This window comes from Oryctolagus cuniculus, chromosome 16 (assembly GCF_051225735.1).
Source record: "Oryctolagus cuniculus isolate XC-2025 breed Fujian yellow rabbit chromosome 16, ASM5122573v1, whole genome shotgun sequence".
In the NCBI taxonomy this organism is placed as follows: Eukaryota; Metazoa; Chordata; class Mammalia; order Lagomorpha; family Leporidae; genus Oryctolagus; species Oryctolagus cuniculus.
In genome coordinates, this window is record NC_142882.1 from 1,221,357 (window position 1) to 1,247,500 (window position 26,144).

General features: G+C 70.1%; 1 protein-coding gene across 3 annotated transcripts in view; it reads right to left on the minus strand.

Annotated features, from left to right (window-relative positions):
* Positions 1 to 26,144, minus strand: part of GNG7 (G protein subunit gamma 7) — a 56,286-nt gene that overhangs the window by 14,494 nt on the left and 15,648 nt on the right. For all 3 annotated transcript variants that reach the window (XM_089315274.1, XM_089315272.1, XM_089315273.1), the window contains exon 2: positions 21,897 to 21,948. The gene's annotated coding sequence lies outside the window, so the exon portion shown is untranslated. The remainder of the gene's footprint in view (positions 1 to 21,896; positions 21,949 to 26,144) is intronic.

A 26,144-nucleotide genomic window follows, 5' to 3' on the forward strand; every position in this document is an offset into this window, starting at 1 on the left:
GCCCAGCTGCATTGTGGAAGTCTGGGGAGTGACCCAGAGGATGGAAGATTCTCCCCCCCGCCCTTCTTCTCCCTCTCTCTCCCTCTCCCCCTCTCCCTCTCTCTCTCCCTCTCTCTCTCCCTCTCCCCCCCTCTTTCTCTCCCTCTCTCCCTCTCTCTCCCTCTCTCTCTCATCGCGAAGCACACAGGGAAACCCGGATGGAGCGCCTGGCCTGGTCCCCTCGGCCCCCAGTGAGGAAGCCGCGGCCTCTGTCCAGCCACGGCCACTCTGAGAAGCCGGCGGTCGGACTGCCCCGGGGTCCAGGGGCCCCGTGCTGGGCCTTTACCCCAAGGCCGCAGAGCCCCCCAGAGCCCCCCAGAGCCCCCCAAGCCCCAGCCCGGCTCCGGGGCTCGGCTGTTTGCCTGCAGCCCGGCCGGGCCCCTCGTCCCTCACAAACACTCGCTGTGGCCACAAACCAGCGGGGTTTTTCCACCTACACAAAGGGTGGCCGTGTGTGGCCACTCCTGGGCCGGAGCCGAGGGCCATACACGCGCCCTCCTGGGCAGCCCCAGCCCGCGCAGGCGCCGGGGCTAAGGAGGCCCGAGGTCAAGGGTCAGGGTCTCGGCCACCGGGGCCACCGGGGCGGCTGCCGTAGGCTCTCTCCTCTCTGGGCGGATGGACATCGGCAGGGGCCGCCCTGGGCACCGTGCGCGTGGGCTTGGTTCCCGGCCCCGCCCCTCCACGCCAGCAGCACCCCCAGGGGTGACAGCCACGGATGCCCCCTGGGGGGGGGCTGCTCCACGTGAGGCCCCTGGATTCAGGAAAGGCGCCTGGTGGGGGGGAGGGGCGGAGCCAAGGGCTGGGCTGGGGGCCTCTCCCGCCAGCTACACCTCCTGCCCCGAGCCTGGCTCCCCGACTCCCCGTCCACTGCAAACCCCGTCGCTCACGGACCTGCACGATGGACAAACACTGGGGCCATGGACCTGCGTGCCCCCAGCCGAGGCTCGCAGGGGCCCCCGCCACCACCCCCACCCCACACAGACCCCGTTCCCACCGTGGTCCACGACAGGTCGTGCTTTTGGTCCCTGACGGCTGAACGCAGGCCCCCGCGGGCGACCCTGGCAGGCCAGACCCTCGCCCTCTCAGCTCCCAGGCAACCCAGCGCTGCCCCGGCCCCGCCAGTGCCCCCGCCCCAGCACCCACAACATGAGCATCCCATGTGGACACAGGTTCGAGTCCCGGCTGCTCCACTTCCCATCCAGCCCCTGCTGTGGCCTGGGAAAGCAGTGGAGGACGGCCCAGGTCCCTGGGCCCCTGCACCTGCGTGGGAGACCCGGATGGAAGGCAGGGCTGGGCCAGGCCACAGCTGGGAGCCAGGAGCTGCACCCCGGGCGCCCACGTGGGTGCAGGGGCCCGAGTCCCTGAGCCGCCTCCCACGATGTGCATGAGCAGGAAACTGGGCTGGGACTCGAACCCGGGCACTCTGATGCGGGCTGTGGGCGTCTCAGCCACTCGGCCGAATGCCCGCCCCAGCTGGTGTCTAAGACCGAAGAGGACCAGGGAGCCAGGAGCCTCGTCCGGGGCTCCCACGCGGGCGCAGGGGCCCGAGCACTTGGGCCATCCAAGGGCCATTAGCAGGGAGCTGGGTCGGAAGTGGAGCAGCCGGGGCTCGAACCTGTGCGGACATGGCGCACCACAGAGATGCCGGCCAGGAGCGCCCGCCCAGGAGTCACCTGGGGGTGCCATCACCGCCCCCCCCAGCACGTGGGTTCCTGCTCCGGGTGTGGCGCGGGCGCCCGGCCGCGGAGGGAGCCCCGGTCACGGCGCAGTGGTGGGTGGGGATGAGGGACTCCTGACCCACAGGAAGTGCCCCCGTGGAAACGCCTGGCACTCCCGGGGGGAGGGGGAGGGCGCCGAGCGCGGCTCCACAGCGACAGGAAACGGAGCCCAGAGATCAAAGCTGACATCCCGCCTTCCCGCCTTCCCGGGGCTTCCTGTGCAGGGCGGGGCAGGGGCAGGGGTGCGGGACCCCTGGTGCACAGTCGCGGGGCCTGCCACAAACAGCTTTTCTGTAACGGCCGCAGAGAAAGTAGACTGGGGGGGGGGCCACTGCCCGCTGCTTCCCACCTGATATGTAAATGAGCGGGCGGGGCCACAGGCCAATAAAGCTTTATCGGCAGGGCCCTGAGCTGGGCTGGAGGTTCCCCAGGTGAGACACTGTTGCCACTGGACACAGCCCATCCCGGTCTCCCACGCAGGTGCAGGGGCCCAGCTCCGCTGCTAAACCCGGCTCCCGCCCACTCACCCCCCGGGGGCAGCAGGGATGGCCCAGGCAGCCCCGGGGAATCGTGGGTGCGCACAGCAGGAAGCTGGACGAGGACAGTGGCCAGCAGTGGAACCCAGGCCCTCGGTGGGGACGCAGCCACACACCTGCCCCGGCTTCCTTCTGACGTCACAGCGTGTCCGTGGGACTTGTGGGGACCGGGGACTCCAAGGCCCCGACTAGAGTGGCTATGGAGGTGGGCAAGGCTGTCACGGGCAGGACAGGGAGAGACCAGGGGTTGACCGCAGGGCGGGGTGAGGGCGGCTTCAACGTTTGGGGGGTGGAGGAGGCAGGCTGGGTAAGCTGGGGGGGTGGGGGGTGTTCCAGCTGCCGGGTTCCCACCTGCGCCCCTGGGTGCTCCGTGGCAGTGGTCGCCATGACGACACACCTGTCCGTTTCCCTAGGACGCCAGGGCAGCCAGCAGCAGCGAACCAGGCCAGGGCTCCAGGCACCGGCGGAGCTGCTCCCGAGACGCGGCCACCAGCCCCGGCCCACCTGCAGGTCTGCCCCGGGAGCCGAGCCCGGCCAGGGCTGGGAGGTCCGTTCTCTCAGAGCCTGAGGCGTCTCCCCCTGGCCTGGTGGGGGGCCGCTTGGACATCTGGCGCCCGAGCAGACGGGCTGTGTCCACGAAGCTAGCCTGCTCCTAACATGCTGGGCCTCTCTCGACCAGGGGACGGCCACAGAGAGAAACAGGACCAACCCACGATTCCCCGGGGCTGCCTGGGCCATCCCTGCTGCCCCCGGGGGCGAGTGGGCGGGAGCCGGGTCAGCAGCGGAGCTGGGCTCCGAAACCTTCAGACGCGCGTGTGCGCGGGCACCGCACGTGGGAAGCTCGGGAGGCTGGGGTGGGGGGGCGGAACCACAGCGCAGTGTATCTTGGGGCAAAACAGTTGAAACCCACGCTCAGCTTTTTCATTTCCGTGAATTTTTTGAAGACCCCTCCCCCTTCCCACCGTATGCATGGACTCCAATTTGGGGGGGGGCAAGGAAACAATCCTATCTTTTTTAAAAGATTTATTTATTTATCGGAAAGTGAGAATTACAGAGAGTGAGGAGAGAGAGGGAGAGAGAGAGAGGGAGAGAGAGAGGGGAGAGGGGGAGAGAGAGAGAGAGGGAGAGAGGGAGAGGGAGAGAGAGGGAGGGAGAGAGGGAGAGAGAGAGGGAGAGAGGGAGGGAGGGGGAGGGAGAGGAGGGAGAGAGAGAGGGAGAGAGGGAGGGAGGGGGAGGGAGGGAGAGGAGGAGAGGGAGGGAGAGAGAGAGAGAGAGAGGGAGAGGGAGAGGTCTTCCATCCGCTGGTTCACTCCCCAAGTAGCCCCAACAGGCAGGAGCCAGGAGCTCCATCCGGGTCTCCCACGGGGGTGCAGGGGCCCGAGGACTTGGTCCATTGTCCGCTGCCTTCCCAGGCCACAGCAGAGCTGGATTGGAAGTGGAGCAGCCGGGACTCGAACCCGCGCCCACATAGGATGCCGGCATCGCAGATGGTGACTTTACCTGCTACACTCCAGTGCCAGCCCCTAAACTTATCCTGTTACTCCATTTTCCGTGGGGTTTGAGAAGGAAGAAATCTATGTAAAATAAAACAGCAGCAGGGCCGGCCTTGTGGCGTAGCGGGTAAAGCCGCCATCCATGCTGGGATCTCATACGGGCGCTGGTTCAAGTCCCGGCTGCTCCACTTCCCGTTCAGCTCCCTGCTGTGGCCTGGGAGAGCAGTGGACGATGGCCCGAGTGCTGGGCCCTGCACCCGCGTGGGAGACCCGGATGGAGCTCCCGGCTCAGCCTGGCCCAGCCCCGGTCGTTGGGGCCACCTGGGGAGCGAACCAGCAGATGGGAGCTCTCAATCTATGTCTCTCCCCACCACGTCCCGTCCCGTAACTCTGCCCAATACATAAATCTTAAAAACAAACAAACAGAGAAAAAGGAAACGCGTGTGTGCCACCAGGGACACGCGGGCCGGACGAGGGAGTTAGCGCTCAGCGAAAGGGCGGGCGCCTCCCGGGGAAGCACTGCGCCGGCCCCTCCCCCACCTGGCACCTGTGCCCGAGCCCTGCGGACACGGGGGCTGCTTTGCTCTCTGGGGTGGGGTCCCCGCCCCCCAGGGCCACAGGCTGCAGGGAGGAGGTGCAGCAGGCCCGGAGCCCTGTCCTGGCTCCCCGTGGGCGGCTGTGGGGTGGTGCACCCCGGCCCGAGCCCCTCCGTGGACCCTGGCTGGGCGCCAGGGCCGCCTGTGTTGGGAGGCCAGGAAGCCCCGTCCACAGAGAGACACCCCAGGAATGCACGCGACTCCTCTCCGGGGACGCCGGTTCCGGCCGCGCCCCGGCACCCGTGGGGCAGGACTCAGTCCCCGCCAAGGCCCGGCAAGGGGCCCTTTCGACACCTGCCTCGTGCCACGTGGCTGGGCTTGTGGTAAAACTGTCACCACTTCTGAGGGTCCCCGGAGCGTGGGCCCTGCCCCAGACCCACACCCTGGCCATGGCTGGACCCAGGAGCTGTGCGGGCAGCAGGGGACGGGCACGGGGCCCGGGGCCCGGGGCGGGGAGGCGGCTGGCCTGGGTCGGCTTCCTGAGCCTGGGGACAGGGGGAGGGACACAGCTGGGGGATGGGGTGGGGGCAGTTTGCTCTGAACTCAGCCGGGGGCGGAGGGGAGGGCCGGCCACCACGGGTCAGCAGCTCCGCCTGCCGGTCGCCTGCCTCCTCGGGAAAGGCCGAGGGGCGGGCTTCTCCGGTCCGGGCGCAACTGGCCGGATTCTCGGTCACTCCGCGGATGGGCGCCCCGGGGCAGCCGGGACAAAGAGCCACAGTGGGGGTGGGGGCCCCCCAAAGCGGCCCCTGCAGTCCTGAAGCCCACGGCTGGGGTGCAGGCTCCCTCCAGGGCCCCAGCTCCCCACAGGGACCTAAACCTCAGAGCCCCGATGCCTGGCGCCGGGATCGGGGTCGGGGAGCAGACAGGAGACCCCAGCCCCACCTCGGCCCTGGCCTCCGCGCTCAGCCCGAGGACGCTCCCCCAGGTCCTGAGGGCTCTCACACCGTCCTCTCCCCCCTGCCTGAGGCTGTAGGGTGGGGGAGGGGCCCCGGCTGGCCCCCGGGGTCCACCACATCCACAGGTCAGGGGGCTCTAGGTAGGGGACACAGCCCCAGCCCGAGACTGGGCCCTCCTGACAGTCTCCCCTCCCGGAGGGGGGGGACCTAGCCATGCCCCCTTTCTCTCCGGAGCTGCATGGGAGGGGCCACGTGGGGGCTGGGGACGGCTTGTGGAGGCCTGCTTGGGTGTGTGTCTCTCTCCTTAAGCCAGGACGCCGGCCGGATCCCGTGCCACCTGCTGGGATTGGGATTTGGGTCTCAGGGGCCCCAGTCAACCATCAAAGCGAAAAAAAAAAAAAAGCAAAATGGGGGACATCCCGCCACAGGTGGGGGAGACAGAAGCCGGAGGAGGGATGGAGATGCCACTGGGGCCCTGGGCCGGCTGGAGGTTTCCCAGGTGAGACACCGTTTCCACGGGGAGACATTGTTTCCACGGGGAGACATTGTTTCCACTGGACACAGCCCATCCTTGCAGCCTGCGGGAGCAGCTGCGCCCGGGGACCGGCTCTGCCCCCTCCCCACCCCAGGCACCCCCGGCGGCCCCGGGGCCTCTCAGAGACCTACGTCTGGCCACAGACGTCCTGGCACAACCCGGCTCTCCTCTGGGCCCTGTGACCGTCGGGCTGGAGGGTTCCCGAGGGCGGGGCGTCCTGGGCGCCGCAGGGAGCGGAGCCGCCACACAGCCCAGTGGCTCCTGGGAGCCGGGGCTGCACCCGTGAGACCCTCGGGCTGGAAGTCCCAGGCGAGGCCGAGGAAGGGGCCGGCTGTGGGGGTCCGTAGCCAGCTCAAGGCCAGGGCTCTCTCCCGTCTCTTGGGCCCCTCCCCGCATCCCCTGGGCACACGGCGAGAGGCAGACGGGCAGGCGGCTCCCAGGTGGCGGCGTCCTCTGATGAGGAGCCCAGCTGCAGAGAGACGTGGCTGCCGGCGGCTGGGAACCTTCCCAGGACCCGGCGTGTGGGGGCGGGGGCTCCCCGGGGTGTGGCAACAGGGAGGAGGCGCCAGCGTGGGGACAGAGGGACGCAGGGCGGGAGGGCTGCAGGGGGAGGCCGCTGAGTGAGCTCGGGGCCGCACCTGCTGCTCAGGGCAGAGTGGGCGCTCGCGGTGGGCGTCTGACAGAGCCCAGGAGAGCGGGGTCAGAGGCGCAAGGGCTGTCCTTTCCGATGATGGCCCGGAGTCCCCACGAGGGTCTCACCTCGGCCGCTGGCTGCCCCCAGCACCGCGGACACCGGGCCCGGGGCGTTCTCAAGCTGGGGCCGCCCCGGGCACGGCAGGGTGTGGGGCAGCGTCCCTGGCTTCCACCCACTCCACGCCAGCAGCACCCCCAGCTGCGACAGCCACAGACATCTGGGACACGGCCCGGGGTCCTCCAGGGGCAGAGGACCACACACAGCCACGTGGACGGCACCTCGGCCGCACGAACGGAGTCCCGGCGGAGTGGACAGGTCCCAGGAGGAGCCGGCGGCAGCCCGGGCCACTTGCAGTTCGGGGAGGGAGGGATGGATGGAGGGATGGACAGGTGGACAGACAGACTGACCCGCAGACAGGCAGGCGGGCAGACGGCACCCGGCTACAGCAGTCACGAGGCACGGGCACAGGGTCACTGCCCAGCCCGGTGGGGACCGCCGAGCGTCAGCACCCCCAGAAGCAAGAAGTGCACCCCCGGGAACACACCAGCCGCGCGTCCCCGACACAGGGCAGGCGATGAGCTCCGTGAGGTACCATGTGCAAGCCCCGCCCCGCCCCGCCCCGCCCCCGCCCCGCGCGTGGCCCCTGTCCCCGAAAGCAGGCCAAGGTCTCTAAGCCGGCTGCTCATTCCCAGCACGGAGCAGGGCTACGGGCTCCGCGCCAACACCGCTCCGAGTGCTCAGCCCGGGGCCAGCGAGGCGGCACAGCACCAGCACCCATGGGACACTCGTTCAAGCCCCGGCTGCTCCACTTCCCGTCCGGCTCCCTGCTAACACACCCGGTAAAAGCCGGTGACGGATGGCCTGAGTGCCTGGGCTCCCGCACCCACGGCGGAGACCTGGATCCTGGCTTCCGCCTGGCTCAGCCCTGGCCACTGTGGATCGGAAGTGGAGCAGCCAGGACTTGAATGGGCGCTCACGTGGGACGCCGGCGGCACAGCGCCTGCCCGCGCGCCCTCCTTCCCCGCAGGTGGCCCGATCTGGCCAAAGTCCCTGGGTACCAACTGCACAGCGGTGGCCCAGGGCTGCCCAGGCTGCTTAGAGACCTGGGGCCTCTCCCGGGGAGCCGGTCTCAGTGTGGTGGCCCAGGGCTGCCCAGGCTTGGCGTGGCGGCCCCACGTTCGTTCCTAGTGGCTCAGGCCTGACGCCGGCCACCTCCCGGGTCTCTCAGCGCTGTTAGCATTGCCTGGGAGAGACACAGACAGGGGCCACGCCGCGCGGGGCTCCACCGACAGCACACCTGCGGGACAGGGGACTCCATGGGGATGGGAAGGGGACACGTGGTCGCGGGGGGCTGCATGGGGGCTGACCCTGTGGATGGGATTTCTTTTGGGGGTGACAGAACGTTCTAGAACTAGACAGTGGTGATGGCTGCCCGAGCCCGGATGTACTAAAACCAGGCCAAGGCGCTGTGGCCTGGCGGGTTAAAGTCCTGGCCTGCAGTGCCTGCCTCCCATGTGGGCGCAGGTTCGAGTCCCGGCTGCTCCACTTCCGATCCAGCTCCCTGCTGTGGCCTGGGAGGGCAGTGGACGATGGCCCAGGTGCTTGGGCCCCTGCACCCGCATGGGAGACCCGGATGGAGCTCCTGGCTCCTGGCTTCGGATTGGCGCAGCTCCGGCCATTATGGCCATCTGGGGAGTGAACCATTGGATGGAAGACCTCTCTCTCTCTCTCTCTCTCTCTCTCTGCCTCTCTGTAACTCTGACTTTCAATAAATCTTTAAGAAAAAGGAAGGAACGGGAGGGCTGGGGCTGGCCGTGGCACAGTGAGCTAAGCGGCCCCCTGCGACGCCCACATCCTTTATCTGAGTGCCCGGATGGAGCTCCTGGCTCCCGGCTTCGGCCTGGCCGGGCCCTGGCTGTTGTGGCCATCTGGGGAGCGAGCCAGCGGATGAGGGCTCCCTGTCTCTCTCTCCTCCTCGCTGCCTTTCAAGTAAATAAAATGCACCTTTTTAATAAGAGGAACGCAGACCCGTGTGTGTGGCAGGCACACCCAGTGCAGCCCCCGATGTCTTTCCCCACAGCCCCACGCGCTGCCCACGGCGCGGCCGCGCCAGCCTCCGCCCGCCCGTCCCGCTCCGACTCCTAGGGCAGCGTCAGTCCCGGTTTTACCTCTGGGAGCCCAGCACCAGTGCGCCATGAATGCGTGGTCTCCCCCCAGCCGCGCGCGCACGCCTGACGCTCTCCGTAACCTAGCAACACCGTGCGCTCAGCCCCCCACCCAGGAACTAGCGCGGGGCGCGCCGGGCGCAGGGCTCACTCCACCCCGCCCCGCCCGGGAGCCAGACCAGTGCACCGGCGCCACCAGCAGCCCGGACCACGCGGGACCCAGGCTCCGATCGCGCACCCTGGGGGTGGCTCAGCCCGGACCACGCGGGACCCAGGCTCCGATCGCGCACCCTGGGGGTGGCTCAGGCCGGACCACGCGGGACCCAGGCTCTGATCGGGCACCCTGGGGGTGGCTCAGCCCGGACCACGACCACGCGGGACCCAGGCTCTGATCGGGCACCCTGGGGGTGGCTCAGCCCGGACCACGCGGGACCCAGGCTCCGATCGCGCACCCTGGGGGTGGCTGCCGCCAGGATCTCTGGGGACCACCGTGGGCTGTTGAAAAAGCAACAGAGATGAGCCGGCGCCGTGGCTCAATAGGCTAATCCTCCACCTTGCGGCGCCGGCACACCGGGTTCTAGTCCCGGTTGGGGCGCCGGATTCTGTCCCGGTTGCCCCTCTTCCAGGCCAGCTCTCTGCTATGGCCAGGGAGTGCAGTGGAGGATGGCCCAGGTGCTTGGGCCCTGCACCCCATGGGAGACCAGGAAAAGCACCTGGCTCCTGGCTCCTGCCAGGATCAGCGCGGTGCGCCGGCTGCAGCGGCGGCCATTGGGGGGTGAACCAGCGGCAAGGGAAGACCTTTCTCTCTCTGTCTCTCTCTCTCACTGTCCACTCTGCCTGTCAAAAAAAAAAAAAAAAAAAAAAAAAAAAAAAAAAAAAAAAGAAGAAAAAGCAACAGAGAGAGAGAGTAAGGGAGAGAGCGAGCCAGAGAGAGCTGCCATCCACGGGTTCACCCTCCAACGCCCCCCACAGCCAACAGCCAGGAGTTCCATCCGGGTCCACCCTGCGGGCAGGGGAAGCCAGGCCCTGAGCCAGCCACTGTGGCCATCTGGGGAGGGACCCGGGGGATGGAAGCCCTCTCTCTCTCTCTCTAACTCTGAATTTCAAATGAATAAATGTCTTTAAAACATATTATGGTGGAAAGGTTAAAAACACAGGGAGGGAGTGGGAGGCGGGCGCTGCCTCCCCAAGGCCGGCCCCCACCCCAACGGGGACCCCTCCCCAACTCTGCTTAACAGCTTCCTCGCCTTTTAATTTTTTAAAAGATGTATTTATTTATTTGAAAGTTAGAGTTAGAGAGAGAGAGAGGGACAGAGTGAGAGAGGTCTTCCACCTGCTGGGTCACTCCCCAGATGGCCGCATGGCCTGGGCTGGGCCAGGCTGCAGACCATCCGGGTCTCCAGGGTGGGTGCTGAGGCCCGGGCCCTCCGGCTGTCTGCTGCTGTTTTCCCAGGCCGTTAGCAGGGAGCTGGATTCCGGAGCAGAGCGGGGACTCGAACCGGGCACTGTGGTCGTGGGGCCTGGGCACGCTGACCAGTGACTTCAAGGCCAGGCTAATGCCCCGCCCCCACGAGAAATGAACCGTCGACAGGGGAAGTGGTCGGGAACGCGCTGGTCTGCGGGGAGCCCACATAATGAAACCGAAACTGCTCTGTGCTCACGGCCGCCGTCCACGGAACGTGGGGTTTCCAGCAGGGAGTCGGCGGGCTGTGGGCACGCGGGGCGCCCGGGCTCACTGGGGAGCAGGCGCCGCCCCGGCCGCCGGTCCGAGCTCCACGTGGTGTTTGGTGAGCGGCGGGGAGCGGGGCCAGGGCTGCCGACCTGAGCTGCAGGGCCCACGTCCCACATGGGCGCCGGTTCAAGTCCCGGCTGTTCCACTTCCGGTCCAGCTCTGCTGTGGCCTGGGAGAGCAGTGGAGGACGGCCCAGTGCTCGGGCCCCTGCACCCGCGTGGGAGACCCGGATGGAGCTCCAGGCTCCTGGCTTCAGGGAAGGGAGCCAGTGGACGGAAGACCTCTTTCTCCCACTCCTTTCAAATAAAATAAATTTTTTTTTAATTTAAAAGATGCCTGGGTTCACTTCCGGGCTCTGCCTCCTGACCCCACTCCCGGCTAACGCACCCTGGGGGGCAGCACGCGGGAGTCCCCGGGGTTCCTGTCTTGGCCCACGTGGGCATTTGGGGAGTGACGGCGCATAGCTCCCCCCACCCCAGCAGAGAAGCGAGAGCCAGGCGGAGCCCGCCGGTGCTGCCCCCCCAGCAAAGCCACAGCGGGAGCTTCGCAGGCGGCGAGTAGGTGGGGACGGGAGCAGGGGGCAGGTCTGAGGACGGAACGGGGGCATAAACCAGCCCACAGCCAGATCTGACTCAGCAGAGCTGCCGCCCACGCGCGCCCTGCCCCGGCGAGAAAGCCAAACCCGGGCCCGCGCCAGGCCAGGCAGCGCGGGGCAGGCACCCACGCAGGTCGGGGGAGGCCCTCTGTGCGCACGCGCGCGCCCCGCACGGCCGCAGGTGCAGCGCCCAGGTCCCCGCTGACGCACGTCTGTAATCCCCGGTGCGGGCACACCTGGGCTGCTTTGCGGATCAGGTGCACGGTCAGGGTCACGAGACTGGGAACGCCCGCTTCCGCCGACACCGGAGCCGAGCCGGGAACAAGGGGCTTGGGGCGGGAACGGCACGAGGCAGCCTCTCTGGGCCCTGGCCTCGGGGGTGGGGGTGGGGCGGCAGCACCCAGGAGCTCGGAGGTGGCCCGGGGCCCCCACAGGCCGCCCAGCTGCCCCCGGGCCAACACCCAGGCCTCCCCAGACCCTGCACGGCTGCCCCGAACCCGCGCTACTTCTGACCCCTGCTTCTTCTAAACTGAGATTTGCATAATGTAAAATTAACTATTTCATTTTTTAAAAAAATATTATTTGAAAGGCAGAGTCACGGGGGGGGGGAGGGGGAGAGAGAGAGGGAGGGAGGGAGGGAGGGGGAGGGGGAGAGAGAGAACCCTCCATCCGCTGGTTCACTCCCCAGATGGCCACAGAGCCGGGACTGGGCCAGGAGCCCCATCCGGGTCTCCCACACGGGTGCAGGGGCCCAGGCACGCGGCCCATCGTCCACTGCTCTCCCAGGCCACAGCAGGGAGCTGGATCGGAAGTGGAGCAGCCGGGACTCGAACCTGCGCCCCTGTGGGAAGCCGGTGTTACAGCCGGCTTCCTAGCGGTAACCACTTCATTTCAGAGTGAACACTCCGGTAGCATTTAGTACCTCGATCTCATTCCAGAACATTCTCTCACCCAAAAGAACTCCTATTCCCATCAGCCATTGCCCCCCCCCCCACAAACTCCCTTCCGGCTCCTAGGATCCTCCGTCCTGGACGTCTCCGGTGGGTGGGGCCGCACGAGGCCTGGCCATCTGAGCGAGACCACCTGGGGCCCAGCCAGCGCCTCGCTCCGGCCGCCCTGCGGGCTCCCCTAGCACCACGCCGGGTACGTCCGTCTGCTGTCCTGACCTCTCCATAGGCAAGGCAGGGCTGCCCCCCCCCCCACTGGCAGGGGGGGGAGGAGGCGGCGCATGTGCCACTGATCAACAGCCCCCCCCCCCCCGTCCGGGACTCCCTGCCAGCCGCCCCCTCCCCATGCTCTATGCGTCCTCCCTCCCCCTGCCCAGGGACGGCGCGGAGAAGCCGGGGCCAGGCCTGCTTTGCAAGGGCGAGCACCCCGCCGGCCACTTCTGGAAGCATCCCTGCGCAGGGAAGGGCAGGCAGGCAGCCCCGGGGCCACTGAGGCCAGCAGCTCCTCCCTCCCCCGCCGGCCTCCCTCCGCTCTGCCTCCTGGGACTTGGGCACTGCATAGACGCTGTTGGCTGTGAGTGGCAGCGACGGGCACCTCCTTCCGCTCTGCCTGGCCCCGCGCCATCCTCGGGCCGGGGAGCCACGTCTTGGCCCCCTCCCAGCCCCACCTGGGGAGCCGGCCCTGGGCACCTGGTCCCGGCCCAGGCCAGGGGCTGAGCCGCACACAGCCCCCTCCCTGCTCACAGACGGAAGCGCCAACCCCGGGACCTCGGACGCGGCCGAAACAGGAGGGGAGGCACAGGTGGTACAGGGGCTAAGACGGCCCGGCCAGCTGCGTCTCACGTGGGAGGGCCCGGGTCCGAGGCCTGACCCCGCTTCCTGCGCCTGCGCACCTGGGAGGCAGCAGGGACCACCCAAGTGCTTGGGTTCCTGCACCCACGTGGGGGACCAGACGGAGCTCCTGGCTCCAGCCTGGCCCAGCCCTGGCTGTTGGGTGCGGAGGCGGCGACCAGCAGGTGGAAGGTCTATCTGTCCAACAAGAACTTGTGGGGCCGGCGCCGCGGCTCACTAGGCTAATCCTCCACCTTGCGGCGCCGGCACACCGGGTTCTAGTCCCGGTCGCAGCGCCGGATTCTGTCCCGGCTGCCCCTCTTCCAGGCCAGCTCTCTGCTGTGGCCAGGGAGTGCAGTGGAGGATGGCCCAGGTGCTTGGGCCCTGCACCCCATGGGAGACCAGGAGAAGCACCTGGCTCCTGCCATTGGATCAGCGCAGTGCGCCGGCCGCAGCGGCCATTGGAGGGTGAACCAACGGCAAAGGAAAACCTTTCTCTCTGTCTCTCTCTCTCACTGTCCACTCTGCCTGTCAAAAAAGAAAAAAATAAAATAAAAAAGAACCTGTGAAACACAACAGGCTAACAGATGAGGGCTCGCTGGAGCAGGGCGGGCCCGGATGATGGACGGGCACGGGGAGACGCTGCGGGAGCCGGGGCGAGGTCGGGGCCGACATCACAGCAAGGGGACACCCTGGCCGCCCTGCGGGTCGGTGGCCCGTGGAGAGCCAGTGACGTCACGGCGCCTTGCTCACCTGCCAGGAAGGGCAGCCCCACAAGCGTCCATCAGGTGCCTGTGGGCGCCGGACACCAGAGGCGCGTCCACGGCCCAGACCCCCAGACGATGCCAGCGTGGGGAAGCGCCCCGTGAGGGCCCCGACCCGGGCACGGCCCCGTGGCCACCTTCCGTCGTGACACAGGGTTTGGGGGACGCGCTGGCTCCTGGGACTCCCAGCTCCTGTCCGGCCGGTGCGCCGGTGCCCACAGACACGCCTGGGGGAGATTCTCAGGGGGAAGCCCGTCGGAGCAGCCGGCTGGACGGGCGCCCGGCCCTCCCTAAGCAGTGAGGGACCCGAGGCCGGCGGCGGTGCGCTGGGCGCCTGCTGACCTCAGGGTCCAGGAATTCAGCCCGGCCAGCGTCTAGACTACGGGGTTTCTGGGACGCTGCGGGCCGGCCAGGAACCGGCTCCAGCGGCCGGACGCTGCTGCCCCCTGGTGGCCACAGCGCCCCAGGCCTCGCTGCGGGGTTGGGTGAAGCACGAGTGACACAGAGAGGGAGGAAGGTGACGTTGGGATCTAAGGTGGGAGCCAGGAACTCCTGAGCCTCCCGCGTGGGTGGTGGGGACCCAGGGCCCTGCGCCGTCACCGCTGCCCCCGGGGGTCACGGGCAGGGAGCTGGGACGCGCACTTTATTAAGATTTATTCATTTATTTGAAAGAGTTAACAGAGAGAGAGAGAGAGAGAGAGAGGAGAGGCAGAGAGAGAGAGAGAGAGGGGTCTTCCATCCGCTGGTTCACTCCCCAGATGCCGCAACGGCCAGAGCGAGGCTGATCCAAAGCCAGGAGCCGGGAGCCTCCCCAGGGTCCCCCACGCAGGTGCAGGGGCCCCAGCACTTGGTCCATCGTCCACTGCTCTCCCAGGCCACAGCAGGGAGCTGGACCGGAAGTGGAGCAGCCGGGACTCGAACCCGCGCTCCTATGGATGGGATGCCGGCCCTGCAGGCGGCGGCTTTACCCCCTACACCACAGTGCCGGCCCCTCAAACGGCATCTTAACACCTGTGCCAAACGCCCATCTCCCAAATCTTAGTTGTTTTTTTTTTTTTTTGACAGGCAGAGTGGACAGTGAGAGAGAGAGTCAGAGAGAAAGGTCTTCCTTTGCCGTTGGTTCACCCTCCAATGGCCGCCGCGGCCGGCGCGCTGTGGCTGGTGCACCGCGCTGATCTGATGGCAGGAGCCAGGTGCTTCTCCTGGTCTCCCATGGGGTGCAGGGCCCAAGCACCTGGGCCATCCTCCACTGCACTCCCTGGCCACAGCAGAGAGCTGGCCTGGAAGAGGGGCAACCGGGACAGAATCCGGCGCCCCGACCGGGATTAGAACCTGGGGTGCCGGCACCGCAGGCAGAGGATTAGCCTAGTGAGCCGCGGCGCCGGCCTCCAAATCTTAGTTTTTTAATAATGGATCAACCTCGGTCCAGGCTGTCCCCTGGGCACTGTGGACACGGGGCCCGGTCATTCCCTGGGGTGTGGGGCAGCGTCCCTCGCCGCACCCCCTCCATGCCGGGGGCCACACAGCCCCCAGATGTCAATCACTCAGTGACCCCTGGGGGCAGACCACTGAGGCGGGGCTGGGGGAGACCCAGGGCTCATTCTTGGGAACAGAAACACCCGAGAGACCTCGACGGCGCCGGCGCACTCCGGCCGACCACCGTGTCTCCAGTGGGACTCCCGCCAGTGCCCAAAGAGGAACGGCGGGAATCGCAGCGTGGGTGCTCCGAGGTCACGGCGCGCGGGGGACCACGGCCCTGCGCCCGCCCCAGCGCCTGGAGGGGAGGGCGGGGCACGGCCCGGTCACAGCCCCTGCCCGGCTGACCCCTGGGGGCTGCAGTGGCCTGGCAGGACAGCGCGTGGGCTCTGTGTCTGTGTCTCTCCCTGGCGTGACGCCCTCCCACCCTCCACGCCGCGTGTCCGAGCCTCGCCCCCGTCCCTGGCTGCGTGGTGCTCCTCTGTGTGGCTGCCCCAGGCCCGCCCTGGCATCGGTCACCGGCTCCCCGGGGACATGCAGGACCTGGTGCCTGGTCCCACACCCGTGGGGGCCTGTCCCTGCCTGGTGACAGCAGGCCCAGGGTGGGGCGGAGACGGCTCCTGTGCCCAGCGGCCACGTGGACGGCGCTGGCTGCATAGGCGCCGGTTCGAGTCCCGGCTGCTCCACTTCCGATCCAGCTCCCGGTGTGGCCTGGGAGAGCAGTGGAGGACGGCCCAGTGCTGGGGCCCCTGCACCTGCCTGGGAGACCCAGATGGAGCTCCAGGCTCCCGGCTCTGGCCTGGTCCGGCCCAGGCTGTTGTGGCCATCTGGGGCGGGACCAGGGGCTGGAAGACCCCTCGCTCGCTCTCCCTCCCTCCCCTCTTCTCTCTGTATCTCTGCCTTTCAAATAAAACACATCTTTTTAAAAAAGAGAGAGAGAGAGAGACGCAGCTTGGGACAGGTGCGTCCCGCGTCCCACGTCACAGCCTCTGGGTTTCAGTCCCAGCGCCACTCCTGGCCCCAGCTCCCGGCCGGTGCAGAGCCTGGGAGGCAGCGGCGATGGCCGGAGCGCCGGGGGCCCTGCCGGGTGAGGTGCAGCTCTGGCCCCGCGCGGCGGGCACTTGAGGCAGGAGCCAGCTCTGGCCCACCGCGCGGGCACAGCCCCTCACCCCCGGCCACGGGCGCTTCCTGGCCGGGGCTGTGTCCCAGAGCGCCTCTGGGCAGGGGCCCCGGGCTTCCCCTCATTTCCCCACTTTTATTATCCTCTTTAAGATGTCGTAAATGACCCTGACTTGGCTGTGATATTTTTAAATTTTTTTTTCAAGTCCCGAATTGCTGTGCGCTTTGCACTTGTGGTTTGACGGCACGTGGATTAGATATCAACAAAGCTCGTGGAAAAAACCAAGCGAGAGCGCGCGTGCGCGCGGCCCCGCTCCATCAGGGCCTCACAGACATTGTCCGGGACTCGCGCGCGCCCCGCCCACGCCCCGCCCCGGCGTCCGGCCTGCGCCCCGGCCCCCACCTGCGCCCCGCAGCCGATCAACAGGATGTCACAGCGGGCGGTTTCCTCCCAAAACAACCCAGAAAGACCCGGGGCGAGCGGCCAGAGGCGTCTCCAGTGTCCCGGCTTGGGGGGGGGGGGCTCCTCAGGGCCACGTGGGCTGTGCACGTGTCACGCCCCCCCCCACCGCCACGCAGCTGGCCGCGTGTGGCAAACAGGCTTCCGGGGTCACGGCCAATGTCCCCAGGTGACCCCGCCCCCCCAGCCAAGCTCCCTGCCGGCATGAAAGGCCAGGGTTGGAGGTCAAGGCCCCACCAGGGGTGCGCCGGGGCCCCAGCGCGGGGTGGGGGGGGCTCGGGTCTGCTACCTGCACCTGCGCCGCCTGCCCGCCGGGCCTCTCCCACCCCGCCCCATGCTAGCAGGTTCAGGTTCACCCAGGCCCTCGGAGCCGCGTGCAAAGCCCCCCGCGTGTGGTCATTCGTCGCGGCAGCCACACGACCCTGGGGGAGCCCTCTTCTCCCTCCCCGGCCCCCCACCCCGAGGCTCGCGAGGACCCAGCGGGGGCCCGGCCGCCGTCACCTCTCCCGCACAGGGCTCGCCCCGCAGCTTCGCGTTTCCGGGTGAGTTTGCTTTTCGCCGGGGCCCACCGACGGCTGCACCCCGGGCCCGCACGCACCCTGGAAGCCGCTGCTGCCGGACAGGACCCTGGGGACGCAGCGCACCCAGGGGACGCCCGGACACCACACCCCCCCGCTTCTTCCCGGGAGGGAGGCCAGGAGCTCCATCCGGGGCTCCCAGCACCTGGGCCGTCGGTGCTGCCTCCCGGGGTGCACCTGCGGGGAGCCGGGGTGGGACGCGGGGCAGCAGGGACCGACACAGGATACTGGCGTGGGAGGCGTGGCTTAGCCCAGGATGCTGGCGTGGGAGGCGTGGCTTAGCCCAGGATGCGGGCGTGGGAGGCGTGGCTTAGCCCAGGATGCAGGCGTCGGAGGCGTGGCTTAGCCCAGGATGCTGGCGTGGGAGGCGTGGCTTAGCCCAGGATGCAGGCGTCGGAGGCGTGGCTTAGCCCAGGATGCTGGCGTGGGAGGCATGGCTTAGCCCAGGATGCTGGCGTGGGAGGCGTGACTTAGCCCAGGATGCTGGCGTGGGAGGCGTGGCTTAGCCCAGGATGAGGGCGTTGGAGGCGTGGCTTAGCCCAGGATGCGGGCGTCGGGGGCGTGGCTTAGCCCAGGATGCAGGTGTCGGAGGTGTGGCTTAGCCCAGGATGCGGGCGTGGGAGGCGTGGCTTAGCCCAGGATGCTGGCGTGGGAGGCGTGGCTTAGCCCAGCTCGCCCCGGTGGCCCCCAGGGGCCTATCCCGTGACACCCAGAGTTTGCTTTCCCTCCTAGAGGTGTGCGGGCGCCCGGGGAGGGTGGCGAGGAGGAGGCTCGGCTGGACGCCCCCGAGTCCCGGGCGGCAGACACTGACCACGGCTGGGCCGAGGGGCTGAGGCCAGACACAAGTGTGACCCGTGCCCCGGCCAAGCACAGAGGCGGACGCTGGACGCGAGGCCCGGGCTCCGGTGCGCACAGCACCCGCTTGCTGGAGGCAGCCCGGCGACCAGAGACGGCCCGGGACACACACGGCCGAGGCCCACCCGACCGTGGACTACTACTGTGCCAGGAACAAGGTCGGGGCTCTGACACCTGCTAGGGCGTGGAGGGGCCGGAGGACTCCACGCACGCGCACACACACAGCTCCCCACCTCCGGGGGTCCCTGCAGTGCTCGGATCCCCAGAGACAGGAAGGGGGCTGGGGAGTGGGCGTTCCCTGGGCGCAGGGCTTCAGGCGGGGACCAGGAGAAGGTTCTGGAAACGCACGGGGTGGGGGGGGCGGCTGCCCAGCCCCGCGAAGTGCTCAGAGCCGCAGAGCTGCGAAGGCTACGTGTCACGCATGTACCGCAAGTAAGTAGAGCAGAGTCCTCCCTCCAGTCCCGGTTTTGTCCCTGGCACCGCCGCAGGGCCCCGGGCACGGTCAGGCGCGGTCGGGCACGGTCAGGCACGGTCAGGCGCGGTCAGGGCACAGTCAGGTACGGTCAGGCACGGTCTGGCACGGTCAGGCACAGTCAGGCACGGTCAGGCACGGTCAGGGCACAGTCAGGCACGGTCGGGCACGGTCAGGCGCGGTCGGGCACAGTCGGGCACGCAGCGCGGCCGCCGGCAGGTGCGGCCCCCCGGGGGCTGGGCGAGGTGAGCGCCCCCTCGCGGCCGCCTGGGGTTGGCGTCGGGAACCTCTCCTGACTGCCGCGGGGACGGGGCGGGGGCGAGGGCGGGCCGGGCTGGGGGCAGGGGCGAGGGCAGCCGGGCCGTGCCCACCCCGGGCAGCGAGGGAGCCGGGACTGTTCCGGGCCCCACCGCAGCCCTTCCGAGGGCCCCCGGCTTCGGCTTCGGGGGGCGAGTCAGGTCCCCCGGCCTCCCAGGCAGTGGCGGGTCAGCCCCCTCCCCTCATCTCGCGGCACTGCCCGCGGCCCCCACTCCTGTGTCCCTGGTAACTCAGATGCCACCTCCTCCAGGGAGCCCGCCCTGACGCCCCCCAGCAAAGCCCCGGGTGTGGGCCCCTGCGTCTGCTTTCAGGGGGAGATTCTGCTCCCAGGGGATGCTGGGGCGTGTGTGGCCGTCACAGCTGGGGGTACCCCTGCCACAGGGTGCGTGGGGACCACGGTCACCGCTCCACCCACTCACGGTGCCCGAGACGGCTCCACAGCAGGGAGTTGGGAGCGGGGGTCCAGCCCTGCCCAGCCCGAAGGCCGCCCCCAGGGTGGCCGGCTCCCAGCCCTGCCTGCCCCCCCCCCCCCGCCCAGCCCTGAATCAGCCTGGCCGCGCCGGTCACCTCGCAGGGGCCAGATCAGCACGGCGCTGACTCAGCGGGTAGGCCGGCGGGAGCCTCATGCTGTCCCCCCTGCCGTGTCCCGGACAGCGGTCACTCCCCACGCCACTCCTCCCTCTCACTGCTCTAGAAACCTCTGGCCGCCGCGGCCCCGGGCTGGATATCTACCCCCACCACCACCACCAGGGAGCCGGAGAGAAGAGTGGACAGCGGCCACCGCAGAGCGCGCGGCCCAGGCTCCGAGGTGTCCGGCAACACCGGGGCCCTGGCTCCACCCCCTGGCCGGCTCCCACGGGGGCGCCCTGCCCAGCCCTGGTCCTGTGGCGTCTGGGCAGTGACCAGCGCACAGGACTCCAAGTTTTGCAAACTAGGGGAGAGCGCAGGTCTGCGACCTCCCCGCACAGCTCAGCGACAGGTGCGCAGGAGGGGGCAAAAGTCACGGTCACCTCCTCCCTGGTGCCCGCTGAGCGGGCCTCGCTGGCACGCAGCAAGGGCCCCGCGGCCCCCAGCTCCCAGCAGACCCCGCCCCGGCCCTGCTCGGCTCTTCCCCGCCCACCCCTCCTCGGGGAGTGGGGGGCTTCTGCAGAGACCCCAGGAGCTGGCCGGGCAGGGACCTCGCCAGAGCCGGCCGCCACCGCCCAAGCTGGCCACGCAGGCGCGGTCAGGCGGGCTCCCAGAGGCCAGGCGAGGGCCCTGGGGGGAGGGACGTGGCCCCCGCCGGGCCCCCCTGCCCCCGCCCCAGCGCTCTGACTCCGCAGCTGACCGCGCCCCGCCATGGTTGCTTAGCGACGGGCACGGCTGCGCAGGTGCCGCCCCCCTGGCCGCCGTCCCCTGGGTGCCTCCTGGGGCGGGGGTCGCCACGTTCCGGCTCCAAGAACCCGCTGACGGCTGGGGCCGCCCGGGAGGAGCCTCCCCCCTCCCGGGAGGCGGGGTCTGTTTGGGGACCTTTTGGGGGGAACCATGCATGGTGGGGAAGGCGTGGGGTCCCGCCACACCCGGGACGGGCTTGCGCGTGAGTGAGGGGCCCCCGAGCCTCCGACCAGATCGCCACACTTGTGATGCCCTGAGACGGCCCCGTGAGACCCCCGCCCACAGGGGGCCTGGGGCTCTGCGCACGGCGAGGTCCACCTGCAGGGGTGGGGCCCGTCTACACTGCCTGCCCAAGGGCTGTGCGCTCTGCCTGGGGCCGGCAGGGGGCAGACTTGGATTTTTTTCCCAAAGACAGAGTCCACCCCCGGGACCCCTGCTGGGCGCGCCAAGGTCATGTCCCGGAGCCCCTGGGAGGAATCTCGTGTCCTCCTTGCAAGGGCAGCGCCGGCGAGGCGCCCCGGGGGATGACGTAAGGACGGGATGACGTAACGGCGCGATGACGTAATGGCACCATGACGTGTGCTCCGTGGGCCCCAACCCTGGCGAGCTGAGGGTGCCAGGGCCGCCGCGGGACTTGGCGGACGTTCCGTGGGTGTGGACACGCCAGGGCCGCTGGCCACTGGCCACCTCCCTGGGGATGTCTCCCCGAGCTGGGGGCCCTGCCCACCCCAGACGACAGCACGCGCTCCGGGTGGGGCAAGCGGGGTGAGCCGGGGGCACCCCAGGCCCAGGGGCTGACCGGCACCCCCAGCCCCTCCCGGCCGTCGGGCCCCGGCTGTGTCCCCGGGGGACGCGGCTGTGCCGGGGGGAGGGGTCAGCTCCGGGCGTGCAGACCCCGGACTCCGCTGCTGGGGGCTCCCTGGACGGCACGGCCCGGTGGGCTCTGCATGGGGCCAACGCCCCCACCGCTGGGCGACCCCCGGCCCCCGCCCCGCGTGCCCGGGGTGCAGGCTTCTCACCGTCGAGCCGGTCCAAAGCCAGGCAGCAGTAGCCCCGGAGCTCCGAGGTGGGCGCCGGGCGGACTGGAGACATCGGGGGGTGCCCCACGGGCCTGCCCTGCCCCCGCCGACGCCCCTGCGGCCCCCTCCCCTCAAGGCCGGGCCTCCGAAGCGCCTCCGTGGGCCTCCGCCGCCCCCTAGTGCCTTGGAAAATCGCAGCAGCGGGGTGGGTGGGCCCTTGGGACAGCAGGTGCGGGCATCGGGGGCGCCCCACCCCACCCCGGGCCGTCAGCGGTGCAGCGGGCTAAGCACCCTGTATCGGAGCGAGGGTTCGAGTCCCGGCTGCTCCGCGTCGGATCCGGACCCTGGGAGGTGGCAGGGACGGCCCAAGTCCTTGCGTCCCTGCCACTCACCTGGGAGACCCGGATGGAGCTCCTGGCCCCCGGCTTTGGCCTGGCCCAGCCCTGGCTGTTGGGGGCATTGGGGGAGTGACCCAGCCCCCCCCCTGGGGGCAGGGCCCACGCCCCCGACCGCGCGCCACCCCAGCAGGGACCGCAACGCGCACTTCAGCGAGCGACCGGCAGGAGGCGCAGCTGCGCCTCTGGCCGGCCCCCGCGGGGTCTCGGGGACCCTGCCCCGGCTGGGACGAGCCGGGCACGCGCTGCCCGGGGTCCCGCGTGCACGCCCGCCTGCCCTCGCGCTCACCTGTGCGGGTCCGGCCGCCTGCGGCACTCAGGTCCCACGCCGCGTGCGTCGCCTGGAAGACAAGAGTGGCGCGTTAGCTCCGGCCACCGAGGTCTGAGTCACGGGTGGTGGGGACAGCACGGGGGCCTCTCTGGGGACGGGGCGTGCATGGCAGAGCCCTCCAGGGTCCGGCCAGTCCCCGCCGACGCCGACCGGGTCCCAGCAGCCAGGAAAACCCAGACGCACGGTCCCGGCCGGCAGGAGCGCGGGCAGGTGCACCACGCGGTGCCACCCACCCACGACGGAGCAGACGCGCCCACAGAATCGCACCTGCCAGCGGTTGCAGCGGGCGCCAGCCAGAGGGGCAGCGGGCAGCTCCTGGGCTGTCCAGAGGCGCCCTACAGTAGAAGGTTCGCACAGCTCCAAGGTGGAGCTGAAGTTCCCACTGCCACCTGCAGGTGGCGCCACAGCCACAGAATTCCGGGGACCAGGGCTGGGCAGCCGGGGTGGGCAGAGGGGATGGGGGATGAGAGGGCCGGAGCAGCGGGCCAGCCGGGCGGCCAGAGGCCAGGGCTCCCTGCCTGGGCCTTGCAGGTGCAACTGACACAAGACCCTTCCGCTTTGAGAAACAGAGAAAGGGACATCGCTCGGCTCCCAGTCCCCCCACCCCCAGATGCCCGCAGCGGCCAGGGCTGGGCCAGGCTGGAGCCAGGAGTGGAGCCAGGACTCCACTGGGGGGGGGGGGTCTGCGCCACGGCGCGTGCGCACACTGGGCGCCAGCGTTACCAAGACGACGATGACAACGCGTGCCGCAGGCGACTCACTGTCGTGGGCCAACACCTTCAGTTCTAGAACGTTCTGTCGCCCCAGAAGCGACCCTGTCGGCTTCCTGTCGGTGGAGGCCCACAGGGCGCGGCCCCTGCACCGCGGCTCTCCCCGGGCGTCGCGCCCTCGGGGGCCCCTCGCCTGTCCCTGGCTGCGCGCGCGCCCCGTGTGCGTGGACCTCCAGCGGGGCGCCCGCGTCTCACGCCCCGCTCTGAAGACGGTTCCTCCAGCCGAAACCCCCGCGTCCCCAGCGGGCGGCTGTCACCAGCCACGAGGTCACCGCCGCAGACCCCCAGCCCGCCCCCGGGGGGGCCGCGGTCAGCCCTAGACCAGCGCAGGCCAGGGTGACCCACGTCCCGCGGCGCTGCCCACAGGGCCCGAGGCTGCACCGGCTGGCGCCAGGCGTCCCCGTGACCCCCCTCGCTCCCTGGAATGAGAGCACCGGGCTTCCCGGCTCCATCTGGACGCATCCCACACCCCGGGGCAGCGGCAGCAGCCGGAGGACGGGGGCGGGGGCAGCCTCCCCCTCAGCGGGGCCCACGCAGAGCCAGGGACAGGGAGAAACGGTGGGCACCGTGTTCAAGGTCACTGTGACCTTCAGGCACCCAGCAGGCAGCACAGGCACAGCCACGGGCCACGGCTGCATGGACAGGGCCATGGCCACGGCTGCATGGACAGACAGGGCCACGGGCCATGGCTGCACGGGCAGAGATGGGGCCAGGGCTGAACGGACAGACATGGTCACAGCTGCACGGACAGACAGGGCCACGGCTGCACGGACAGGGCCACGGGCCCCGGCTGGATGGACAGACATGGCCATGGGCCACGGCTGCAGACACAGGCGGGGCCGCCACCTGGGGAGTGGCCAGCAGCTGGAAGGTCCAGCTCTGTCTGCCTTCCAGCGGATACGTGGGTGCATGGTCAAGAGGCCGGCGTGAGAGCACGTGGTGGACACGAGGCCGGGCGGGGCCACAGCAGCGAGGGCGGAGGCCCCGAGTGGACATCCACGGAAGACCGTCCACGGCACGGACGCTCCTGGGCCTGAGCAGCGCCGAGGGTCCTTCAGGGCCAGAGGAGCGGACGCAGAGCGACAGCAGCCCCGGGGGGCGGGGCCTCCCTCTCCCAGGGTGCTGGGGGGCGGGGCCTCCCTCTCCCAGGGTGCTGGGGGGCGGGGCCTCCCTCTCCCAGGGTGCTGGGGGGCATGGGTCTCCCTCTCCCAGGGTGCTGGGGGGCATGGGTCTCCCTCTCCCAGGGTGCTGGGGGGGCTTCCCTGTCCCAGGGTGCTGGGGGGCCTCCCTCTCCCAGGGTGCTGGGGGGAGGGGCCTCCCTCTCCCAGGGTGCTGTGGGGGAGGGGCCTCCCTCTCCCAGGGTGCTGGGGGGCCTCCCTCTCCCAGGGTGCCCTGGGGGGCATGGGTCTCCCTCTCCCAGGGTGCTGGGGGGCCTCCCTCTCCCAGGGTGCTGGGGGGCCTCCCTCTCCCAGGGTGCTGGGGGGAGGGGCCTCCCTCTCCCAGGGTGCTGTGGGGGAGGGGCCTCCCTCTCCCAGGGTGCTGGGGGGCGGGGCCTCCCTCTCCCAGGGTGCTGGGGGGAGGGGCCTCCCTCTCCCAGGGTGCTGGGGGGCCTCCCTCTCCCAGGGTGCCCTGGGGGGCACGGGTCTCCCTCTCCCAGGGTGCTGGGGGGCCTCCCTCTCCCAGGGTGCTGGGGGGCCTCCCTCTCCCAGGGTGCTGTGGGGGGCGGGGCCTCCCTCTCCCAGGGTGCCCTGGGGGGCACGGGTCTCCCTCTCCCAGGGTGCTGGGGGGCCTCCCTCTCCCAGGGTGCCCTGGGGGGCACGGGTCTCCCTCTCCCAGGGTGCTGGGGGGCCTCCCTCTCCCAGGGTGCTGGGGGGCCTCCCTCTCCCAGGGTGCTGGGGGGCCTCCCTCTCCCAGGGTGCTGTTGGGGGGCGGGGCCTCCCTCTCCCAGGGTGCTGGGGGGAGGGGCCTCCCTCTCCCAGGGTGCTGTGGGGGGCGGGGCCTCCCTCTCCCAGGGTGCTGGGGGGAGGGGCCTCCCTCTCCCAGGGTGCTGGGGGGAGGGGCCTCCCTCTCCCAGGGTGCTGGGGGGCCTCCCTCTCCCAGGGTGCCCTGGGGGGCACGGGTCTCCCTCTCCCAGGGTGCTGGGGGGCCTCCCTCTCCCAGGGTGCTGGGGGGCCTCCCTCTCCCAGGGTGCTGGGGGGAGGGGCCTCCCTCTCCCAGGGTGCTGGGGGGAGGGGCCTCCCTCTCCCAGGGTGCTGTGGGGGGCGGGGCCTCCCTCTCCCAGGGTGCTGGGGGGAGGGGCCTCCCTCTCCCAGGGTGCTGGGGGGCCTCCCTCTCCCAGGGTGCTGGGGGGCCTCCCTCTCCCAGGGTGCTGGGGGGCCTCCCTCTCCCAGGGTACTGGGGGGAGGGGCCTCCCTCTCCCAGGGTGCTGTGGGGGAGGGGCCTCCCTCTCCCAGGGTGCTGGGGGGCCTCCCTCTCCCAGGGTGCTGGGGGGAGGGGCCTCCCTCTCCCAGGGTGCTGTGGGGGGCGGGGCCTCCCTCTCCCAGGGTGCTGGGGGGAGGGGCCTCCCTCTCCCAGGGTGCTGTGGGGGGGCGGGGCCTCCCTCTCCCAGGGTGCTGGGGGGCGGGGCCTCCCTCTCCCAGGGTGCTGGGGGGAGGGGCCTCCCTCTCCCAGGGTGCTGGGGGGCCTCCCTCTCCCAGGGTGCCCTGGGGGGCACGGGTCTCCCTCTCCCAGGGTGCTGGGGGGCCTCCCTCTCCCAGGGTACTGGGGGGAGGGGCCTCCCTCTCCCAGGGTGCTGTGGGGGAGGGGCCTCCCTCTCCCAGGGTGCTGGGGGGCCTCCCTCTCCCAGGGTGCTGGGGGGAGGGGCCTCCCTCTCCCAGGGTGCTGGGGGCAGGGGCCTCCCTCTCCCAGGGTGCTGTGGGGGGCGGGGCCTCCCTCTCCCAGGGTGCTGGGGGGAGGGGCCTCCCTCTCCCAGGGTGCTGTGGGGGGCGGGGCCTCCCTCTCCCAGGGTGGCTGGGGGGAGGGGCCTCCCTCTCCCAGGGTGCTGGGGGGAGGGCCTCCCTCTCCCAGGGTGCTGGGGGGCCTCCCTCTCCCAGGGTGCCCTGGGGGGCACGGGTCTCCCTCTCCCAGGGTGCTGGGGGGCCTCCCTCTCCCAGGGTGCTGGGGGGAGGGGCCTCCCTCTCCCAGGGTGCCCTGGGGGGCACGGGTCTCCCTCTCCCAGGGTGCTGGGGGGCCTCCCTCTCCCAGGGTGCTGGGGGGCCTCCCTCTCCCAGGGTGCTGGGGGGAGGGGCCTCCCTCTCCCAGGGTGCTGGGGGGAGGGGCCTCCCTCTCCCAGGGTGCTGTGGGGGGCGGGGCCTCCCTCTCCCAGGGTGCTGGGGGGAGGGGCCTCCCTCTCCCAGGGTGCTGGGGGGCCTCCCTCTCCCAGGGTGCTGGGGGGCCT